The 23,789-nt window shown below is 39.5% G+C and overlaps 1 long non-coding RNA gene across 1 annotated transcript; it reads left to right on the forward strand.

Moving 5' to 3' along the window:
- The first annotated feature begins 297 nt into the window (after nucleotides 1-297).
- On the forward strand, nucleotides 298-7,584 carry LOC117275953 (uncharacterized). The gene is made up of 2 exons (XR_004506177.2): nucleotides 298-735; nucleotides 7,184-7,584. It is a non-coding gene; the product is annotated as an uncharacterized lncRNA (long non-coding RNA).
- The last annotated feature ends 16,205 nt before the right edge of the window (nucleotides 7,585-23,789 follow it).

Below are 23,789 nucleotides of genomic sequence, written 5' to 3' on the forward strand. Positions count from 1 at the left end.
AAAAAATGTTTAATTTTTTTATTTCATAGCATTTTAGACCTTAAATGCATTTAGGATTTAATTACATTAATTAGATGCATTACCAAACAAAAATCACAAAAACAAATATAATATACATTAGCTTTAATCAATTAGTTTATTTAATTAGTTAAAACGCTAATTAGGTCGTTTTGGCAAAACAAATTCAATTAGTAGTAATATGACTATTTTTGAGGGATCAAATTTGCCTCTTGTTTCAAATTCGTCCAATTTCAGGGCCCAAAATCCCAGGCCCAACCGGGTTACCCCTTTAAAACCTTACCTTTCCAAAAACCCTAAGAGGAGAAAAAATTAGACCCTCCATTTTACCAAACCCTAGCCGCAGCCTTCTCCCTCCTCACTCTCTCATCTGCATACATGCTCACTCACTCACTTCCTTGTCCTCACATAATATACACCCACACTCATATACTCATTTTCTCCACCTGAAGTTCATTGTTGAGATTTGAAATCTTAGGCGACGAGAAAATACACAAGAGCGGCAGTTAAAAATACTCCAAATAGCCTAAAAATGTTAGTTTAGATCAGTAGTTTCAAGGAGCTGTTTGGTTTTATGTTGATTTGCTTGGTAGTTTTCTGGTTTTCTAAGAGTGATTAAACTCTCAAATCACTGTTGGTTGCTGCTGATTCACTTTACTGTTGAGCTCCAGATTTATCTTTTATCACTGTTTCTCTCTATTCTGTTTCGACATCAAGGTACTCTTCTTGATTTTGATCATGTAACTTGATTTGGATAACTCATATTCTATGAAAATAATTTCGTGAAACTACATGTTCTTCTCTGTTAAGCGAGTGACTATTATCTTCGATCTGTATGCCATGTTTATGACTAATTTCATAGATACATCATGAGATTTGCCTATATCCTCTCCTATGCTAGTTTTGTGTTAGTTGTTTGTTGAACTAAGTGTTTAAATTCAAATCATTCTCTGAATCAGTTTGTTAATCGCTCAATGCCTTATGACTAATACTATGGTTTCGAATATTGCTTATAATTGCCTTTGTGTTAGCTTGAAGTTCTGATTTTCACTTAGGGTTGAAAGTTGAAGTTACAAACTGCACATTAATTAGCTTAGCTGCTACTGACAGTAGAACTATCCTAATGAAGCATTTAATAATTTAAAATGTCATTATATCACTGTTGGCTGTGCGTTTAGTGAGTTCATAAGGATTTGAACTGAATTTGGTTACTGTTGACGCTCTTCACATAAGAGAATGGGAGTTTGAATGCTTGGGTTCAAGTTGAAGTCGTAGTACGAAGAGTTACGAATCTCTATTTGGATTTTTGTGTTGTAACAACAAATGATTTTCGTACTGTGATGTTAGTTTGAGTAATCAGGAATTAATGTTTTGGAAACAGTCTTGTAGTTGCTTTTAAATTTGAACAGTCATGTATTAATATTTGGGGAAGTTGCATTTGATAATGTTGACAAGCAATCAATGTATCACTGGGCCAATATAGCTGAAATGTTAATTGAACCTCTAGAATACAATCACCACTATCTTAAGTAACGAAATGTGTGGCTATCCCAACAAATGAATTCCATAATAATCTATGGCCTTTCACATTCAATCATAACTCTTAGGAAATGAACAACCATGAATGCGCTAGCATGCTTTAGGCACGTTCTTAATTCAATCAATTATCGTGATTGTGTACACGTTCGCGCGACATACATGAATCCAAAAATAAATCAAAGTATGCGTTCGCGCAACTTTGGCCAAAAAATAATCTTCATAATTAATAAAGTGTGATTAATTGTGTACACGTACGCGTGACATGATTTTAGAGCGATAAATAAAATAGATTTACACACATATAATACGTTTCAAAGATAATTTCATAACGCCATAATTAAAAGCGGTAAAAACATAAATGTACATAGGTTCTAAAAGTAAGTAATTAAATAATTTAATTAAGCCATGTATGATTAAAGCGACCGTGCTAAAACCACGGAACTCGGGAATGCCCAACACCTTCTTCCGGATTAACAGAATTCCTTACCCGGTCTTCTGTGTTCGCAGACCAAAAATAGAGTCATTTTCCTCGATTTGGGATTCTAAAATAAACCGGTGACTTGGGACACCATAATCATTCCAAGTGGCGACTCTGAATTAAAATAAATAATCCTATTTCAATTAATGTCATTTTAATTGAAAAAACTCCCCTATCCCCTCGGGAAAAAGGAGGTGTCACACTTGATATTTGTTATTATTACTAATAATATTGCACGAGGGGTGTTTCCGTGCTTGGTGAGAAAGAGTGATACATATATTTATATATGCACAAAGGGTGTTCCCATGCTAGTGAGGATGAAAGGTGAATGCACGAAAGGTGTTGTCGTGCTATTGATATGATATCTTTTACTTATTTCTCTATTTATGCGGATTTGTCAATTGACCTTGTTGTTTTCGTTATTGTTGTTTCATCTTCTTGGATTTGAGGTGTTAAGAGAGGCTCGGTTGTGATATTTGAGAACTTTGATCGTTATTTGTTTTAGTTAATTATTTTACTATTTCTCGTATCTATCCTTGTTATATATCTTATTATTTCTCTTGCTATTTCTCTTTTTTTTAATTGGTTATTAACTGCAAAGATTTATAAGTAGGTGTCTTATCTTAGCCTCGTTACTACTTTATCGGAGTTAGGCTCAATACTTACTGAGTACATGAGATCGGTTGTACTCATACTATACTTTCGCACTTCTTGTGTGGATCCCAGTATTGGTCTTAGTGGAATCCCGGGGGGTGCTTAGATTGGACATTTGGGTGATTTGAGGCAGTGTTGTATCTCTGTCCATAGACTCGGGAGTCGCCTTTGTTATCCCTATTACTGTTATTTGTATCATACAGTATTGTATTCCTTCCAGACTATGTATTTAGTATTCCTAAGAGCTCATACACTCAGTGACACTAGTCTTGGAGAGTTATTTAGACATTTGTATTGGTTTTAAATTTATTATATAATTTCGGAGTTTTTACTCTTTATTTATGGTATTCTACTGTTAAATGCTTACTTATTTTTTCTATTTTTACTGGTAAGTATTGGCTTGCCTAGCAAGTAGCATTAGGCGCCATTACGACCCCTTTGATTAGAATTTTGGGTCGTGACAGTTTACTCATAATGTTGACTTTGGTAAACTTTTCCAACTCAAGGCTTTAATATGGAAACTAAGGGTTCCAAACCACTCAAATCATAGACCCGAACTAATGATACAAACAATATAATGAGATGCTAGAATTTAAAACGACATGTCGATTGGTTTTCAACTTTCTTGGCTCGAGTGTGTGCTTTGAAAGAAGGATCTTCAAGCTCAACAAATGAAGCAATTGGGTTTTCAGATAAAAGAGAATGCCAGATTAACGCTCCTTTTGTGGGAGATTCTTCGAACTTCTTAATGAGTATCAATTTGATCATTGGATTGGTTAAGTCATTTCCTCTAGCTCCGGTTGTATAAGTGATGACATAACCTTAGGGATTTATTGTTCCATCATACTTTGAAATATCCGATACTTTGACCTTCTTTGGTATTGGCAATAGAGCAACACTTGGCTTCCAGGGCTGTTGCGATTATTTATCCATATATATATATATATATATATATATATATATATATATATATATATATATATATATATATATGAGAGTAAGCCCACCAGTTCTGTCGTGAGACGCAAGGGTATTTTTATTAATAGAGTTGACGTCGTGCATATTTTTGGATCGATAGATGTACGGAGGGTATCTGTAAACCGTTAAGCAAATAATAGGGATAGTTTTGACCCTTTTTCAAATTTTAAATTATTGGTAGTACCTGAATCTCCAGTCCCTAGATCACCGTGTAGTCCCCTAGTGCTAGAATTTCTTGGTACTAAGTTTAGAATCTCCACAACCAACCGCCCCTATTTGATTGTTCCGAGCTTGTTGTTGGGATATGAAACTCTTCATTGTTTCTTATAAGCCGCTTATTTCTCTACCCCCACTAGAGGATCTTTCAGGGGAGTTTTTCCTTGATGCACGTGGTGTACCCCTGGGACTTCGATCATCCTGGGTTGACAGTGGTGTTCCTCCCACTGGCAAACCTTGATTCTCCCGCTGGTCTTGGTCGTCTTGCTGAAGAGGTGCAATTGATTGGTTGTTGGATCCAGACATAGTAGTTTCTTAAGAATTAGATGGCAAATGAGAATCAAAGGGATCCAAGGAGGATTGAAGGCGATTTAGGAATAAATTCACAATTACTAGGGCCCATAGTGGGCACTTTTAATCTAAAAATTTGACTAATAGATATATGTTAGGCCACAAGCAATTAGATTAATCCAAAACAATCTGACCTATGATGATGAAAAGCAAAGTAGAGATACAATGAATATGAACAAAATAACAAAATTAGTAAAAAATAAGAAAGAAATATTATTATTGAGTGTTCTCTCATGAGTTGGAGCTGATGAACAGATTGATAATTAAAAGCCAAATACTGTCAAAAGTTGCAAAATATTGCGAATTTGTCTAATAAAATCAAAATGTTCTCCAACGATAGGGAAAAAGGGTATTTATAGACTGGCCTAATCGTAACTGCCGCCTACTTTTATCCATACACGTTGCTGAAATTACAGATATTTAAGAGAATAAAATTATAACTGCCAATCATACTTAATGAGATGCAGCGGGTATCTCGGGATTGAGGTTCAAGAAAATCTTGGTATTAGAATATTGATCTAGACTATTTGGAATACACTCGTTTTGTCGGGTATGAGAGAAATGACCTCGAAATTATCTCCTTAATCTCTAGTCTTCGGTTCGGGTGACTCAGGGTGACTTGGTGTTGGCTAGGAAATACTTGCTATATATTGACTCTTATCTTTGCCATGCGTTTGGTCCATTTTTTACGAATACACCTAGGCCTAACATAGTGATTATAACGCTCGTTGGATTTTGACTTGGAAATTTTATAAAACTTTTATAACAAGTACAAATAGATATTTTCCCTTGGTCTCAATTTATTTGACCTTATATTTTTATTATTTCCAATCTCTCATCACGTGCAATACGTGTATACCGAGTCAGGTAGTTAACGATATTGTAAAATAATATCAATGTAACGACCCGACCGATCGTTTTGAGCAATTGCATTCAGTTCGGTAGCTTGAGATCATGATTAGCATCATATGGTGTATTATGACTAGCGTGTATCGTCGGTTTTGGTTTTTCGAAGCCTCAGAATTGATTTGGAAGAATGATTCTCAACTTAGAAGCTTTAAGTTGGAAGAGTCGACCAAGTTTGACGTTGTGTGTTTAACCTCGAATCGGAGCTTTTATGATTTCGGTAGGTCCGGATGGTAATTTCTTACTTGAGCGTATGCCCGAATTTGTATTTGGATGTTTTTAGAAGGTTTCGACACTATTTGGCAAAAATTGACAATCTGAAGGTTTGGAATGTTCATAAGTTCGATCGGGAGTTGAATTTCATGATATCGAGTTTCGATTGTTGCTTCGGGAGTTAGAATAGGTTTGTCATGTCATTTGGAACTTGTGTGCAAAATGTGAGATCATTTCTAGTTGATTTGATATGGTTCGCACGAGTTTTGGAAGTTGAAGATTCAAAAGTTCATTAAGTTTTATTTGAGGTGCGATTTGTGGTTTTGATGTTGTTATATTTGATTTGAGGCAGTAGGTCTGTATTATATTTTGGGACTTGTTGGTATGTTCGGAAGGGGTCCCGAGGGGCTCGGGTGAGTTTCGAGGTGGTTTCAGATCATTTCGGATTGGCTTGGAGTTGATGGTTTATGTTGTTAGTTGATGTCTCTGTTGTTCTTCGCGATCGCGTAGAGATTCTTGGAGCTGGCTGATTTTCTTAATTGTGTTCGCGACAGGTCGACTACATTCTCATAGAGTCTGGGGCTGATCTTCTTCGCATTCGCATCTGCTTCTATGCGTTCACGTAGTGTTGGGCTGGACTTGGTAGGTCGATGGTTTCCTCTTCGCGTTCGCGATGTTGCTTCCGCGTTCGTGTAGGTCTGGCAGATGTGGTCATCGCTTTCGCGAGACTTGTGTCGCGAACACGTAGTGTTAATTTGGGGCAGTGTAATTTGTGCATGGCGAATGTGAGGGTTTTTCCGCGTTCGCGAAGAGCATCCCTGTTCAGTGATTATAAAGTACTCTATTTCGAAGGTTTTGGTCATTTTATCATATTTTGAGTCATGGAGCTCGGATCTGGCCGATTTGTGAGGGGATTTTCATCACATGGACTGTGGTAAGTATTTTCGACTCGGTTTTGGTTATATTCCATGATTCCACCTTCCATTTTGGCCTTTAATTTGTTGAATCTATGAGAGAAATTGGGGATTTTTGTCAAAACTTTTCTAAACTGAAGATTTGAGATTTGAACATCGATTCGGAGTCGGATTTGAGTGAAATTAGTATGGTTGGACTCGTATTTGTATGGTTGCCAAAATTTGTTAGTTTTGTGGGATTTTGAGGTGCGGGCCCGGGTTAACGTTTTGGTTGACTTTGAGTATTTAATTAAAGATTCTACCTTTATTGTTTGAGTTGCTTTTGGCTAGTTTCGAGCTGTTCGGAGGTCGTTTGAGCGGGATGGCGCTTCTACTGTATTGATTTGGCTTGTTTGATGTAAGTGTCTTGACTAATTTTGTTAGGAAACGTTTTTCTACTAATTGATATTGTTTGCTACATGCGGGGATGATGCATATGGGATGTGATTATACGGTTCTTTGTGCCTTGTTGGAATATGTGACTTTCTTGCTTCATGTTTTACTTGACTTTTATATTAATATGAATATGAATTTCAATGATAGAAACTATGATTTAGCTTATTATAACTTGACTAAAACTTGATGGACTTTTTGAGAAGCTATTAATGTGCTAAATTCGGTCATCACAATATATAATCACAAATACATCGCTACGACCGTTATTCTTGAGATATTTGGATTCCATACTTGAGTTGAAGACCGCTTTTGAGACTTGTTGAGATACTTGAACAGTAAGGCTCTTAAGGTTTATTGAATTGTTATTGGCTTGAGAGTTTTGATTGATATTCATTTGGGGTATTTGCTTAACCACTCTTCTTGATGTTATTCATGTTTCTTACCTTGCTTGTTATTGATATACATATGCTTGGTGAGGAAGAGTGTAAAGCACGAAGGGTGATGCGCCATTGCATACACATTATCTGAGGAAGAGTGTAAAGCACGAAGGGTGATGCCATGCCATTTCATATACATCATTACGCACGAAGGATTATGCGCCATTGCATATACATTATCATGTGAGGAAGGGAGTAAAGCATGAAGGGTGATGTCGTGCCATTATTTTTGTATTATCACGTGTTCATGGCACGAAAGGTGTTTTCCTGCATGTGAGGACCTGAGACATGTATTATATTGTGATATCTTTTCATTGTGTATACATTTATGCCTTTATTTTGAGTGTTACTGTTGCACTTATGCTATCTATGTGACTTGTCATTGTTGTTTCGTCTTTGTCCTCTACCTTAATTGTCGTTGTGCTATCCATGCCGTTGTCAAAAATCATGCTTTCTTTCTTGTTTGGTATATCTACACCTATGCCTTTTCCCGTTTGTTAAACTTTCAGCTAAGCCTTCTACCATGTTAGTTAGTGAAATTTATGTTCTCCTATTTTAATTGCTATCATTTCTTATGTGCCTCCCACTAGTTTGTTACCGTTGTCCATATACTCTGCCTTGTTCGTTATTGTTATCTATGTAATTACCATTTTGCTGTTACTCTTATTGGCATTTCTTTCACCTGGTTGGTACTGTTATACATATGCTTGGTGAAGAAGAGATAAATGCACGAAAGGTGTTCCCATACTATTTGATTTAACATACATTCATATATTTGGTGAGGATGAAAAAAGTGCACGAAGGGTGTTGCCGTGCCATTTGATTTGATGTCTTGGGTATATTCCTGACACTATGAGAATTTTGTGGATTTACTACTTTACCGAGGTTAGTCAAGGTACTAACTAGGTACATAGGATCGGTTGCACTCAAACTACACTTCTGTACCTTGCATGTAAATCTTGGAGCTAAGATGTGGTGGATGACGGGAGCTGGCACTAAAGATGTACCTGCCTTCCGGATTTAGCTACCACTCGTCCTTGAGTAGTTTTAGATTTGAATTTTGTTTATGTACATTTCAAATAGAAGTTGTATTTATTTCATACCAAGTTTGTAAAATTTCAGTCTTAGTAGCTCATGACTTGCATTACCAATCCTTGGGATATTGTATGGAATTCAGTTATATCATTTGTTGATCACTTTATTTTTTTTGAACTGCGTTGATTGTTATTGGGCTTATCTAGAGGGTTGGGTTAGCTGTCATTATGACTAGTTAAATTTTGGATCGTGACAAGTTGGTATCAGAGCTCTAGGTTCATAGGTTCTACAAGTCATGAGCAAGTGTCTAGTAGAGCCTTGCAGATCGGTATGATGATGTCCATACCTATGTTCGTGAGGCTACAGGGCATTTAGGAATATTTCCCTTATTTCATTCCTTATTGTGCGACCTTATTTTAGCTCGAAACCTGCGATTTTGACTCATCCTATTCGTCTGTATGTGATGTTGAGCACCACTTATCATTGTGCTCCGACGACTGGTGATGTTGCAAATGGGCTGCGAAGGGTTGTGGATGCTGAGTACCGTCACAATGTGTTATCCATGCTTTGATGTTGATGTATTGGTAAGTCCACCAATTCATTTGTGGGATGAAGAGGATTCTTATATCTTGTCGACGAGTATAGACTCGGGAGTGTTATTTGGTTGCCTAGTTGTTCTAAACATGATCGAGTCATATGGAATTGTTGATTTGAGCCTAGCCGGTGGGTTATCTACTGCGTGAGGATTTGAGATCGCATGTTTCGTATGAGGTTTCTATTCAGTGGAATGCATATATTATCATTTCGGAGCATTTGAGGAAATTGGCTTGATTGTCACAAGGATGAGTATGTGCTTGATAGAGTCTTCAGAGTATGTTATGACTAGTGTTACATAAGCTTATGAAGTATTCAGTTGAATAACAATGCGAGGCTGGGTCAGGTACGAAGAGATGGTACAGTAGATTACCGATGGTGTGTTATATGGCTTTAGGCTAAGTGGGGGAGTCTGTTATTGACGATCTAATTGCATAGTCATGTGTTACATTAGTTCTTGGATGAGGATGTGCTTGCGGATTGGCTATGATTTGAGAAAGGTTTAATGGGGGTGATTTAGAGCAAGGTGGATGAATATCGAAAATGTTCTGATGAGTTCGAGACTCATATGTGGTATTTAAGGATTTTCAAATTTGTGTATGGCTAGGACTTGAGATCTGTATTAGAAAGTGTCTAGGCTTGCGGTACTTCTTTATCAAGAATGTTTCTACATAACAGTATTAGAGAGATGCAAGAAAAGGCTTCGGGTTCACAGAAGGTTCCTTCAGAGTGAGCATTTCGGATTGAGTTACTTCTAGGTTTGGCAGTCCGTGTGACTCGGTGGAGTTAGAGGAAATCAGTCCTGATGACTTGATTATGTGTTAACGGGTTTTGAGGAATTCACAATGGTTATGGCCACGGTTCGGAGTTGGTGTCTTCTACAAGTATATGAGGTGTGTGGCATATGGTGATGTCCTCTTGGAGTGAGTTTAATGGAAGGTTCTCGGTTGATGAGGTGTTCGACTTGCTTGTAGTTCAGAGTTAATTATGAGATTTTCGTATTTTCACAAATTAGCATGATTATGGAGGTGTGGCATGTAGGGATTGGAAGTGTGGGTGCTTGACTAGTGTTGCAGTGATTTTTTGGTTTTGGGCTGTTGAGGTTCAGGTTTTTGCTACGTGGCACAGAAGATCTATGTGGGTATTTTCTGTAAGATGATGGAGTATGAGAGCTGTATCAGCCATTTGAGTTGCGGAATTTAGATTGAATATGGAGATTCTGGTATTCATGAGGTTTAGAGACTGGATGTCTTCGTAGGTAGACTATTCCTTGATTGCGGATTGTGAAGAAATGTTGAGAATGGGATAATTGGTGGTATTTGTTATGGATAGGCTTCTATGGACTTTTGCAAAGTTATTTACCTGTTTCGGAATGATCAATATTGGTTTGGGGACTATTTGTTGGCCTAATGAGAATGTGTGTTCTATTTCGGATCAGGTTTGCTTAGTCTTACGCAATTGCTACCGTGGGTATATTATCAGGAAAAATGGATATTATTTGTGCCAAGGTCTATTTTATGTGTTTCTCTCTTATGCTGTGACGGGTTATGAGGCTGCATGATTATTTGCATGCATATTGTAATCTCGTTCAAGCGTATGGCGATATGGGCGAGATGGCCCTCGTGATATTGATTTGCTTATTGCACCTTAGTTGCGCTTGCTTTTCTTCGCATTGTATTATTGATATTCATCTTTCCATAGTTATATTTGTGCACTCTATCGTGCCTGATGTTGACGTACATGTCATTAGTGAGCCCGAGGATTTTGGCTCGATGGGTATCCCTACGTGGATTGATGTATTTGGGATAGGGTTGCGCGCCGTAACAGAGTTATGTGGGATACCCTTCCTTATGTTTATTTCATATTTTATTTTTCCTTTTATGGGATGAGTTAATGAAATTATGCTTTCATTGTTATACCAGTTGTACTTGTTGGATAGTCTTCGTACTTTGTTTTCTTTCCATTTTTGCATATATCTGAGTTGTTTCTTGTTTGGTGCATAGACCGCGTTGTGTGAGGACCCATGTGATTTTTGGTGTGACTTGATGGCTGGGTTGCTTGTATTGGCTGAGATGAGGTTTTTGGACCTGGGATTTGCACTATCGTAATGGGATAAGGCATGTTTGGAATAATAATACCATATTATCGCTCAAAATTATGCAATGGTCCTTGTTGGACGAGAGAGCTTATTAACTTGTTGATGTCATGGGTGGTTAGGAGTTTCTACATGTTCTTTTATCACCAGCAGCGATGCAAAAGTCCAAAATGAGATTTTATTTGATATGAAGTATATTACCGGTACCGAGATTGTCATTGGGCAGTTATGGTGGTTGAAAGTTATTGCTATAGGCATCTGAGTTATGTGAAATATCATGTGATTATACCTTGGGATAAGATTGTGGCGTGATTCAACTGGTTCAGGCTTATACATTGTATTTATGCAAGATTCGGGTCTTATGATGAGTTTGAGGTTTATGGACTAAGGATGAAGTAAGATCTTCAGTTAAGTTGTGTTGTCAGGATTACACGGATTGGGGTGACGGGGGATCACCCACGGGTATGCGTATGGTGAGCTTATGCAGTGATTTGATAGCTTTGGAACGACTCTTGGCACGTTCGAGGACGAACGCATGTTTAAGTGGGAGAGAATATAATGACCCGACCGGTCGTTTTGAGCAACTGCATTTAGTTCGGTAGCTTGAGGTCATGAGTAGCTTCATATGGTGTATTATGACTTGCGTGTATCGTCGGTTTTGGTTTTTAGATGCCTCGAGATTGATTTGGAAGAATAATTCTCAATTTGGAAGCTTTAAGTTGGAAGAGTTGACTAAGCTGGAAGCACAAGCTGCTGAAGCCGGCGAGTTGGGGGCTCGGTTGCAGTAGAGCGAGCAAGAAGTGATGGCCCCCAACCAAGAATCCTCCCAGTTAAATGTACAGTTTCAAGAAGCCAAGGACAAATGGTATGAGGTACAAAATGATGTGCTTGCTGCTGCCGAGTGCGAGGCTGCCTCTGCTGAGTGAGTAAATAACTTGGAGGCAGCCTTGAATTCCAAGACTGCAGAGGCCGCTGCTGCCGAGGAGAAGTATGCCCAGATGGAGGATAAGTATAAGAGGAACATGGAACACAATAAGGTTCATATAGCCACTATCTGTGACCTTGATCTTAGCCTTAGCGCCGCTAGATCTGAGCGGGACGTCCTATCGAGCGAGGTTGATCGGCTTAAATTAGAACTCCAGCATCGAGTGGATTCCCTCATTATTGTAAAAACACATTCTATGTATAGCATGAGGAGAAAACCCTTGGAAGAGGCCAAAGCGGGCGTCACTGATATTGATGCCAAAATTGCCAAGGCCCGAGAGCTGGAGTCAATCGCTCAAAGACGCCTCCCGGCTCAGCCCGAAGCAACTGACTCTTCTGGTTCTTGTTCCGAGTTCTCGGGAACCGAGGAGGAACTTGAGGAGGATGATGATGAAGGCCAAGATCCCGAGCCGACGGAAGATCCGCCTACTTCTCCTGGGGGCGCAGATGCTTCTCTTCCCCTGAGTTTTGGGGGCGATATAGCTTAGTTTATTGCTTTCTTTTCCTTTGTTGTTTTCTTTTCGTATTTTTGTACTCGTGTTGCTTGGCACGTTTGATAAATAAAAGTGCTTTTTGTTGAAGCATTGCGCAAACTTTACGTTTTGCGTCGAATTATGCAAGGCTTCAGGTGCATTTTTCCCTGATAGCATTTCGTTTTTGGGCATAAACTCTTCCGAAACCAACCCTTTACTGTGAGGGTTTCATAAGAGAGGGACCTCTTATGTTTACGGTCTTGAAGAGGACGTCTTCTGTTCATTTCGGCACTAGCTTTTGAAGTACTTGATTAACTTTCAAATAATAAAATCAATTCATCATTTGGACAAGAAACAAGATAAAAATAAAATGACTTTATTTTATTCCTTCTATCTTCAAAAATATATAAGCATTCGTTTTGTTGTTTGAAAAGAAATTGCCATTACATGTGGCTAATTTGTAAAACTTGTTTCTACGGGGCTGGCTGCGCAGTCCCCGCTCCCCATGAGACACTTTTGTTCCCCGATTTCGTAGTCTTGGTTTTTGTGGCAATCAGGTTGCTGTATTCTCATATCATTCCCCCTAGTGGCAATCAGGTGGCGAAGAATGCAAATTGGAACACTGGAAGTCTTGCTCCTTTGAGGATTCCACTAGTGAATGGTTGGATAATCTTTGGTTTGGTAGCAAGCTTCATTTCTGCTAGGAACTTTGCTACCGTGCCAAAGGTTATCTAACCACCCCTAGTGGCTTGTAGGGAAGGAGCACTCGTGAACGGTTGAATAGCCTTCGATCCGATATCAAGCTTCATTTCCCATTAAGAACTTTGCTATCGAGCCAAAGACTATCTAACCGTCTCGCAATGACTTGTCATTTTCATGCCTTATCATTTAAAGGTCTTATTTTTGCCGATGACATTTCCTTCATAGTATGCTTTCCATTGCTGCCTCATTAAAAACCTTACCAGAAAATACAATTGGGACAAAAACTAGACGAAGGAAAAAAGGGTGCAGCATATACTTTCAGTATAAGTGGTGCTCATCAACAATAATACCTTTTGAGGTGGGTCACATTCCAGTTGCTTGGCAATTTTACTCCATCTTAGTTTTCCAGTTCATATGATCCTTTCCCGCTGACAGCTGAAACCCGGTAGGGGCCTTCCCACGTCAGACCCAATTTTCCTACGTTGAGTTCTCAGGTGTTTTGAGTCACTTTTCTTAAAACAATGTCTCCTACTTTGAAATAACGGATATTGGCCCTTCGATTATAGTATCTTTACATTCTTTGTTTCTGGGCCACCATCCTTATGTGTGACAGGTCCCTGCATTCGTCAATCATCTCCAATTTGACTAGCAATGCTTCGTTGTTTGTTTGTTTGTCCGCTCGGAAGTACCTTAAGGTAGGTTCTCCTACTTCCACCAAGATCATAGCTTCTGCTCCGTATACGAGAGAGAAAGGTATTTCTAACGTACTTGACTTAGTCGTTGTCCAGTATGCCCATAGTACTCCTGACCACTTGCCTTTTGCTGCTTCCAATCTCCTTTTAAGGTTTTGAATAATCTCCTTGTTCATAGACTTCGCTTGGCCATTTTGGTTCGGATGGTATGGTGAAGATGTGATTCTTTTGAATTTCAACTCCTCAAGGAATTTTGTGACCTGCAAAAATGTTTCCCATTGTCGCAGGCTATCTCCTTCGGTATTTCAAACCGGCAAATTATTTTCTCCCACGGGAAATTGACCGTTTCGCGCTCGCCGATTTTCTGGTAAGGACATGCTTCAACCCACTTAGAGAAGTAATCAGTTAAAATCAAAAGAAACCTTACCTTATCGGGAGTCGGTGGCAGCAGACCAACTATGTCTGTCACGGCCCAAACCGATGGGCCATGACGAGTGCCCGGGTCCTACTTGTCGAACATCCCTAAGCATGCATCTAAGATATAAACATGAATTAAGGGTAGGTCATGAATAACATCTGTCAATAAACTGCTGAATCACGTGAATAACATATGTGAGAAAAACATGTCCAAAAGATATATATACATATATATATGCGGAATACGGTAGGGCAAGCCGAGAAGGCTGCTATAGACAACTATATATCCAAAACTAGAAGCCGACAAGGCCACATACTATCCAACTATATATGACTGTCTACAGACCTCTAATAGAGTGTACAACTGTATGAAGGACTGGACTGGGCCCCGTCGTACCCATATCTACGTACAAAAATAACGTACAAAAAGTAATAACAACTCCGGATCAAGTGGAGCACACCAACTCTCGTTGATCAAGTATCCTAAAAATGGGGACCGTCAGCCTGTCTACCTGCACCGGCAGGCATGAAACGCAGTCCCTAGGAAATAGGGGCGTCAGAACGAATAATGTACCAAGTATATAAGGCATGAAAATCAGTACGTAAAAGATAAAAAAGAAACACAGAGTAAAGGAATCCGCCTGTAAGTCTAAATAACTTTGTGAATCCTGAAATATTTATAGAGTCATGCACATGCGTATAAATATCGTGTCATGCATTGGTATATGTGTATATAACATCATCAAGCTTCTGAGGGCATCCTATCATATCATTTCGGCCTTTATGGGCGAAATCATCAACGTATACCAATTGATCAGGTGGTGGTGCGTATATAACGCCGTAATCTTTTTCCATATCCCATATACATATAATATACGCGTATATAACGCCATCTGGTCATGGGTCAATGTACATGTATAAATGAATGAAATGCATAAGAAGTAAGTTAATAAGATTTCTCGGAATGTTGTAAGATCAATATGCTTTCGGATAAACTTTACCAACTACGTATTTTTCTGAGACCCATAAACATAAGATATAATAATAAGACACATGTGAAATCAAGAACATAGGCACCCCTAGTACTTCTATGAATAGAATCATTTATGAAAGTTGTGCGTTTGTTCGTTTCGTTTATATCATACAGGTCATGCCAAAAGAAAGAAGAAATAGCCTTAACATACCTGTAAGTCTGGATAGCTCTGTAAATCATGAAATCACGAACCCTCGCACTGATGGCCCTATCGACATGACCAATACCTACTTCCTGACGCCGAGATTGTGCGGCTACTAATCGAGTCAATAGCTGAATAACATCTCTCATCTCCTGCCCAGGTACATCTAGCTGAGGAGCTGGGTGTACAGGGGCAGGCGCTGGAGCTGGTGCCCTTCGGATCTCCTCTGGAGAGGGCGGGGTATGTGAAGTCTGAGATGGAATCTCACTATGAGACTCACCCCGAGCCCTGGTAACTCATGGCCTCGACTAGTAGTCTCATCAGCCACAGACTTGCCCTTCTGGGCGGCTGTAGCCTTCTTAGGCATCGCTGAAAACATAACATATCGTTAGGGAAATGAATCCTTATATTGCATGATATAAGATAATAAAGGAGGATAACATCCTATATGTCCTCTAGCCTCCTGTTTATAAATGTGGTGCACAACACACTCATAAACAAGACTCTACTAGACACAGTCTATAGACAACCCTAGGACAGAACTGCTCTGATACCACTTTTAACATATTTTACACACCTTACTATCATGGTCATGTGGTACCTTGTATAGCACTAGTCCATAAATACCGGGTATTATAGCTTAGACTGTATTTTATCCCAACTTGACAACCTTTAATGAGACTCATTTTCTTTGATTTGTTTACCCTCTAACCTTCACGGTACTTACTTATCCCCTGTAATAAATAGCATACATACTTATAACATCAAAAATAATCTCTCTCTCAAGCCTACGCCGATTAACTTACGACGAAACTTTAACGTACGAAAACGTGAAATGTGACAATGTCCATCCCCCATTTCATGAATGGCCATGGTGATAATACCGAGTGCAATAGATCTGCCAGTTGGTGTACTAACGGCGCATGGCGTTGACACTTGTCGCATTTCTAAACGAACGCCTTGGCGTCTTGTTCCATCCGGGGCCAGTAGTATCCTACCCTAACTAATTTTAACACCAACGAGTCTGCACCTGAATGATTTCTACAGATTCCTTCGTGAACCTTTCTAAGATGTAATTAGCCTCGGAGGCTCCTAAACTTAGGGCCAACGGGCTTTGGAATGACCTTCTGTACAACTATCCTCCCCAGAAGTTGCATCGAGCTTCTTTGGTGTGGAGTGCCCCGGATGCCTTCGGGTCCTCCGGTAGTTTGTCGTGCTCTAGGTAGTCGATGATTTCATTTCTCCAGTCCCAAACCAAGTTGGTCGCATTTACTTTATAATAACCGCCCACATCCAATACCGAGTGCATGAGCTGTACGGCCGTACCAGAATTTGATCCCTTCATTTCTGTGGAAGAATCCAGATTGGCCAATGCATCTGCTTCTGTGTTTTCTTCTCTTGGGATGTAGGTGATTGACCATTCCCTGAACCGTGCGAGCAAAGTTTGTACTTTCCCCACATATTGCTGCATGCATTTCTCTTTGGTGTCAAAGATTCCATATACTTGATTTACCACTAGTTGGGAATCACATTTGATTTCAATGAATTTGGAGTCTAGTCCCCGAGCCAGTTCAAGTCTTGCAATCAAAGCCTCATACTCGACTTCATTGTTAGTCTAGGGAATAATTTTTATGGCCTACCTCAGGGTTTCCCCCGAGGGCGTAATGATGACTACCCCGAGCCCGGACCCTTTCACGTTGGAAGCTTCGTCCGTGAACAAGGTCCAAACTCCTGATGTTGTTTCTGTCACCGTCACCGATTCCTTGGTGGCCAAAGGTAGCAGCCCAGGACTAAATTTGGCCATGAAGTCAGCTAAAACTTGTGATTTGATCGTAGTCTTAGGTTTATATTCGATGTCAAATTCACTCATTTCAACTTCCCACTTGGCCAATTTTTTGAGGTGCGGATAACAAGTTTTCTCTCCAGTTAAAATTTTGCTAACATAATAGATAGGAGATTGCGTACCTTCGTCTTCCCAAACTAGAACGACACTTACCGCTACCTCTGAGACCACTAAGTATACTAGCAAATGTTCACCTTTCTCTGGTTTTGATAGTAACAGAGGGCTTGGCAAATACCGTTTCAGGTCTTTTAGAGCCTGTTGGCATTCTGGAGTCCATTCGAAGTTGTTCTTCTTCTTCAGAAGTGAGAAGAAATGATGGCATTTTTCCGAGGATCGGGAAATAAACCTGCTTAGAGCGGCCAGTCTTCCGGTTAACCTCTGGACTTCTTTCACATTTGTCAGCTAGTTTGGGATGTCTTTAATGGCTTTCATCTTGTCGGGATTGACTTCGACCCCCCTTTGTGACACCAGGAAACCCAAATATTTACCGGAACTGACTCCAAATGCATATTTTTCGGGATTAAGCTTCATGTTGTGCTTCCTTAGGATGTCAAAGGTTTCTTAGAGGTGTTTCGGATGGTCACCTGTGTTCAAATACTTAACCAGCATATCATCTATGTAAACTTCCATTGTTTTCCCTATTTTGCTTTTTGAACATTTTGTTCACGAGCCTCTAATAAGTGGCTGCAATGTTCTAAGCCCGAAAGGCATCACATTGTAGCAATATGTGTCAAAGCTCATTATGAACGAAGTTTTTTCCTGATCCTCCGATTTCATTTTGATTTGGTTGTACCCAGAATAGACATCGAGAAAACTCATCAACTCGTGCCCGGTCGTTGCATCAATTATTTGATCAATGTTTGGCAATGTGAACGAGTCTTTTGGGCATGCCTTATTCACATCCTTATAATCTACGTACATGCAAAATTTATTATTCTTTTTTGGAACTACTACTACATTATCTATCTAGTCGGGATACTTTACCTCCCAGATTAAACCGATATCAAGTAAATGAGTTACCTCTTCTTTGACAAACTTGTTTCTGGACTCGGCGATCAGGCGCTTCTATTGCCTTACTAGAGGGATGCTGGGATCCAGGCTTAACTTGTGCACGACCACCTCTAGCGGGATACCTGTCATATCCGCGTGCGACCATGCAAAACAATCAACATTAGTTTTAAGAAATTCTATAAATCCTGACCTGAGCTCGAGGTTTAATCCTGTCCCCAAGTGGAATTTCCTTTCTAGGAACTTTTCGAACAATGCCACCTGTTCGATTTCTTCCGCCGTGGATTTGGTTGCGTCCATTTCTTTCGGTACCTGGAAATACCTTGGTACCTGATAGGATTCTGACAGCTCCTCCCCTTTGTTGTCTTCGTTTGATTCGAGAGGGGGCGTCGGTTCTTGTAGTTGCTATGCTGCATGTTCCTTCCCTTTACTGCTGGAAATCGAGATCATGTTCATCTCCATTCTGCCGATTGATATCCCTCTTATTTGTTTGATTCCCTCTGGAGTTGGGAATTTCAGAAGTTGATGGCATGTTGATGGCACAACCTTCATCTCGTGTAGACATAGTCTGCCAAGAATAATGTTATAGCCCATGTTGCCGTCTACTACTTCAAACAAAGTAGTCTTCATGACCCCTTCGACATTTGTGGGCGGCAGGATCTCACATCGGCTTGTCACACTTGCCAAGTTGAACCTAGCAAGGAGCTTTGTGGCCGGAATGATGCTTCCGATTAGTTTGGCTTGCTCCAACACTCTCTATTGAATAATATTGGCTGAACTTCCTGGGTCCACCAAAACACGTTTAATTTTAAAATCTAAAACATAAAGAGAAATTTCCAGAGCATCGTTGTGCGGCAAGAGAAGTCCATCGACATCTTCCTCTGTGAAGGTGATATCGTCCTCGGTGACTTCCCGGAGTCTCTTGCTATGGGTCACCGATACCTTTATCTTTTTTGCTGCTGATAAGGTTACACCTTTAATCTCGTTCCCCCCAAAAATCATGTTGATCGTTAGCCGAGGAGGGTCTTTTCCTATCTTCGAGGGCTCTGTGTTATCCCGATTGCGATCGTAATTATTTTTGGCTCGGTCGCTTAATAACTCTCTAGGATGGACGTTTTTTAACAATGTCGCCGCATCCTCGCGTAGATGTCGGCAGTCCCCAGTCCGATGGTCGTTAGTCCCATGATAACTGCATCACAGATTAGGATCCCTTTGGTTGAGATCAGATCTCATTGGCCTCGGGAACGGCGGTTCCTTAATGTTCCTCATCGCCGATACCAGCTCCACAACATTGACATTAAAATTATAATAGGACAATCTGGGATAGGTGGAATCCCAGGAGCCTGATACCTCTTTATCCTTAATGACCTGTTATTCTAGTAGCAGACAGTTCTTCTATCTGAAGCGAACCTGTCTGCCGACCGAAAACCTCTACCGCATCCTTCGGCCCTTTCATAGGGCAATAACCGGCCCTTAGAAGATTATCCTTGTTCTTTTCTCGATCCCGACCCCTGGTTGATTCCTGGAAACTGAGCTGGTCATCTTCTATTCTTATCTTTGATTCGTAGCGGTTGTGGACATCTGCCCATGTAGTTACCTGGAACTCGATCAGGGTTTCTTTCAGTTTTCGGGAAGCGTCGGAGCTCCTCGGGTTCAATCCTTTAGTGAATGCCTTAGCCGCCCATTCATATGGCACGGTCGGTAGCAGCATCCTTTATTTCTGAAACCTGGTCACGAACTCCCGCAGCAATTCAGGCTCTCCTTGCACAATTCTGAATATGTCGGCCTTGCGAGCCTGCACCTTCCTGGCTCCGGCATGGGCCTTGATGAAAGAATCTGCGAGCATCTTGAAGGAATCTATAGAGTGCTCGGGTAAAAGTGAATACCATGTCAGGGCCCCCTTCGTGAGGGTTTCTCCGAACTTTTTTAGCAGGACCGACTCAATCTCGTGCGGAGCTAAGTCATTTCTTTTTACTGCCATTGTATAAGTGGTGATGTGCTCCTGAGGATCCGAAGTCCCATCATACTTCAGTACGTTTGGCATTTTGAACTGCTTCGGAATTAGCTCTAGTGTTGCGCTCGGTTTGAATGGCAACTTGGTGTATTTCTTTGAGTCTGGGCCCTTCAGTACTGGTGGTGCACCCGGAATTTTGTCTATTCGGGCGTTTATTTCCCTCAAAAATCGCATGCGCTCGATTTTGGAAGGATCATCACCATTATTGTTACCAGATCCGCTGCCGATCCCCCCAGCTCCGTCGAAGCCGACCTCACCCCTCGAGATGTTGTTATCTACCCTTTGCGTTGTTTGATTTGCGGGAGCACCGGGAGGAACTGGACCTCTTCCATTCGCGTTGTTGGAAGCACCCGACAAAGCCTTCCTCAATTATGTCATGGCCTGGTCTTGCCGTGTGAGATGACCCATGATAGCCTTTTGTTGTTCCCACAGGATCCTCATCGTTTTCGCAACGTGCTCGTCTTCAGCGTCATCAAGAGTCACTTCCTATACGTGTCGGAGATACCGCCCACCATGAACCGGCGTGGCTACGTCCTCCTCGTTACGGTTGTCGTTGATTGAATCCTCATGTTGAGGCAGATTTTCTTGTGCCTCAACATTGTGTGCGATGTTGACATCGTTATCTGCCATCTTTTACGATTTTTTCTAAGAAACAAAGAATCAAACATATTAGTAATAAATGCAAGGATCAACTCGATTACGCAACTGTCTAAGCCCCACGGTGGGAGCCAAACAGTTTACCCGTAAAACGGTACGATTGAATTTATAACGTGGTTTATAAACAAGCGAATCGATTTGATCCCAAAATAATAAATAAATTAAATAAAATGCAAGACTTAGCATTGAAATCGAGATAAGATAGCGGATAGCTTGATTTCGGGAGCAACGCTTCCGAAGACAACAATAAGAATATAGATAGACAAAAAATAAAGTATTATTTAGATTGGAATAATGTGTAGTATAAGTTTATCAGAAAATTCATGTCTTACAATGGCTGTTGGAGTCACTATTTATAGCTATACCTAGGGAACAAGGTCCTAGGATCAAGTCCCTCTTAAATGACAATAATGGGGGCCATTGATGAATATATAACGGCAGGCTATGAATGCCAAAATTCTCTGTAACAGATTGTGTATTTAATACTGAGGAATATCTTTCATTGAATTTCATCTGGTGAAAAATATTCGTTTGCCCTCGTTAACAATGTTCCCTTTGGGATCTGCCCGGTGCCAACCGAAGCTGTTATCCTCGGTCTTGGTTTCTACTCGATTCGTCTTCCGTCTGTCTCCGATTTCACGTGTCATTCTATCATTCGAGTATTTAATGTGAACCAATTTTATCCTATACACTATGTTTTTATCATATTTCATGTTTTAAAAAAATTCACAGTCAATTTCACCAAAACCACCGCATAAAAGTACGTACATTTGTATGATCACACCAATGTGTTAAATTAAATTTTTCATAACTTATCTATATACGTCAAATCAACTATTTTTTCTTGTACATTTACATAATTTTAACTTATATTTTACTTGTAACTATTATTTTTTTTCTTCTGCTTGGTCCTTCTCTAATAAGTTGTTCACCATTTCTAACATGCAAACTACATCTAAAAAGAATGAGATAAAAATTAATGATAAGTATCAAGTAATTATGTATGAAAATAATTCAATAATTTCTAAAGAGATAGCGAAGAGATTGTCATCACTAAAACTTCTGTCTCTTCCAAAAATATAGAAACGCTAGAAAATTTCAGATAGAAATGTCGTTGTCAAATCCTTTACAATGATATTGTTAGTAAAATCATTTCAAATGGTTCGTTGTATCATATTATATACTATCGATGAGATATGTATAAAATATTATATTGTTCGCCCCACAAAATGTCAACTGGTTTTAGAAGCAACCTTATGTGAAGTATTCCTATTTTCATATCAAATATAGTATTATTTCTTTGAACTCATATTCATCAACTTATTAACCTTCATCAATCTCATGTACCAAACAAGAAAAGTATAAAAAATTGCATAAAACTCACCCTTTAAACAGGCCTCTATCATTTGTATCAACGCCATGATGGTAGGCTATAATCTCGTGTTTTAGTCGCTTATTACACTTCAATTTACTGCACTTTAATTGAGTTTGAGCTTCAATCGCTAGTGTTTTGCACTAATGGTGTATTTTATGCCTTGTAGGAGGATTCCGAGCTATGTAGATATTACAGAATGAATTTGAGCTATTTGGATCTTTGAAGTCTGAGTGAAAGCCCAAGGGATTAAGCCGGGATCGCATTTGGGGGTTGAATACCACTTCTGGATATCAAAAAGTCAAGAAAAATCCGGACTCTGAGAAAACAACACACCCGCGGCGCGGCGCGCCTGTACATTTTCCGGCTGTCTGGCAGATTTTAACTCTGAACTTTTCTACAACCTCCTCGCGTGACGCATCTCCCCACACTACTTGAAAATAGGCCCATGGCAACAATTATAAAACGGTGGCGACAAAGTATATACTGTAACGGTTACAACCGTTACGATAGCATTTGGATGAAATCAGCACACTTTAGATACTAAACCGTTCCAATTGACACTTAACTGTTACCACATGTATTTCTATAGGAACAGTTTTATAAACCATCCCAATAGATCTATTTATAGTAACGGTTTTAGAAAAACAATTTATATCAGAACGGGTATTTGTTCCCTCCTCGTTTTCCCCTCTGAATTTTGCTAAACCCGCCAACATAATCCCTATTTCCTTTTATTTCTTATATATTTTATTAATGTAAATATAATAAGTAAAGAGTTCATCCATCTCCCCCACAAAACTCAAACTACTGTCGACACCTCCAAAGCTCTCAAATACCCATTTTACTTTGAAAAATCCTCATATATTTTCAGTGGCTAACCCTAAATTTCCAAGTACCCAAATCGATTGCTAACCCAAAACTCCCAAATCCCCAAAGTCCCAAAATCCATTTGTTTTATGCGAAGGAGATGAAGAAAAGAGGTATAATTTAAAGGCAGCGATTACAGGTGAAAAAAATATTTCAATCGCGAGAAACTTTCGACCCAAAAGGCAATCTGTGAAAAATCAACTTCAGGTAATTTTTCTTTTGTAATTTGGGCATTTTCTTCGTTAATCGTTATTTTTTTCTTTAAGCTTTATGGCGTGAGCAGTATATATGATTTCTTGCTTTCTGTTGACGTTTTGAACCCAAATTATTTGGGTTTAATTTTCATTTGAGTATGGCTAACGTGGGTCAAATATTCTTTAGGTAAATATTGTAAATTCTTCTCTGAACTAAATTTCTCTGAAAAGTTACGTTGAGTTTCTTGTTGCATGAGCTACTAAGCTCGGTAGTTTGGGTCTAAGTTTGTTTTTATACCTATGGCAAAATTAGTTTAATCTTGGCCATTGCTGATTTGATTTGTTGAGATGAAATTGGGGAGCAAATACATTGAAACAGTAGACTTCAAAGAGAGGTCTATTTGTGAGTGTTTATTAGAAGCTATAAAATTGGATATAAATAGAGCCCTTTGAGGTTCTGTGGCTAAAGGCAACAATTATTTTTAGTAATAAATCTTGGATTTCGATCCGAGTAAAGAGTAGTTT

This window comes from Nicotiana tomentosiformis, chromosome 5, assembly GCF_000390325.3.
Source record: "Nicotiana tomentosiformis chromosome 5, ASM39032v3, whole genome shotgun sequence".
NCBI lineage: Eukaryota > Viridiplantae > Streptophyta > Magnoliopsida > Solanales > Solanaceae > Nicotiana > Nicotiana tomentosiformis.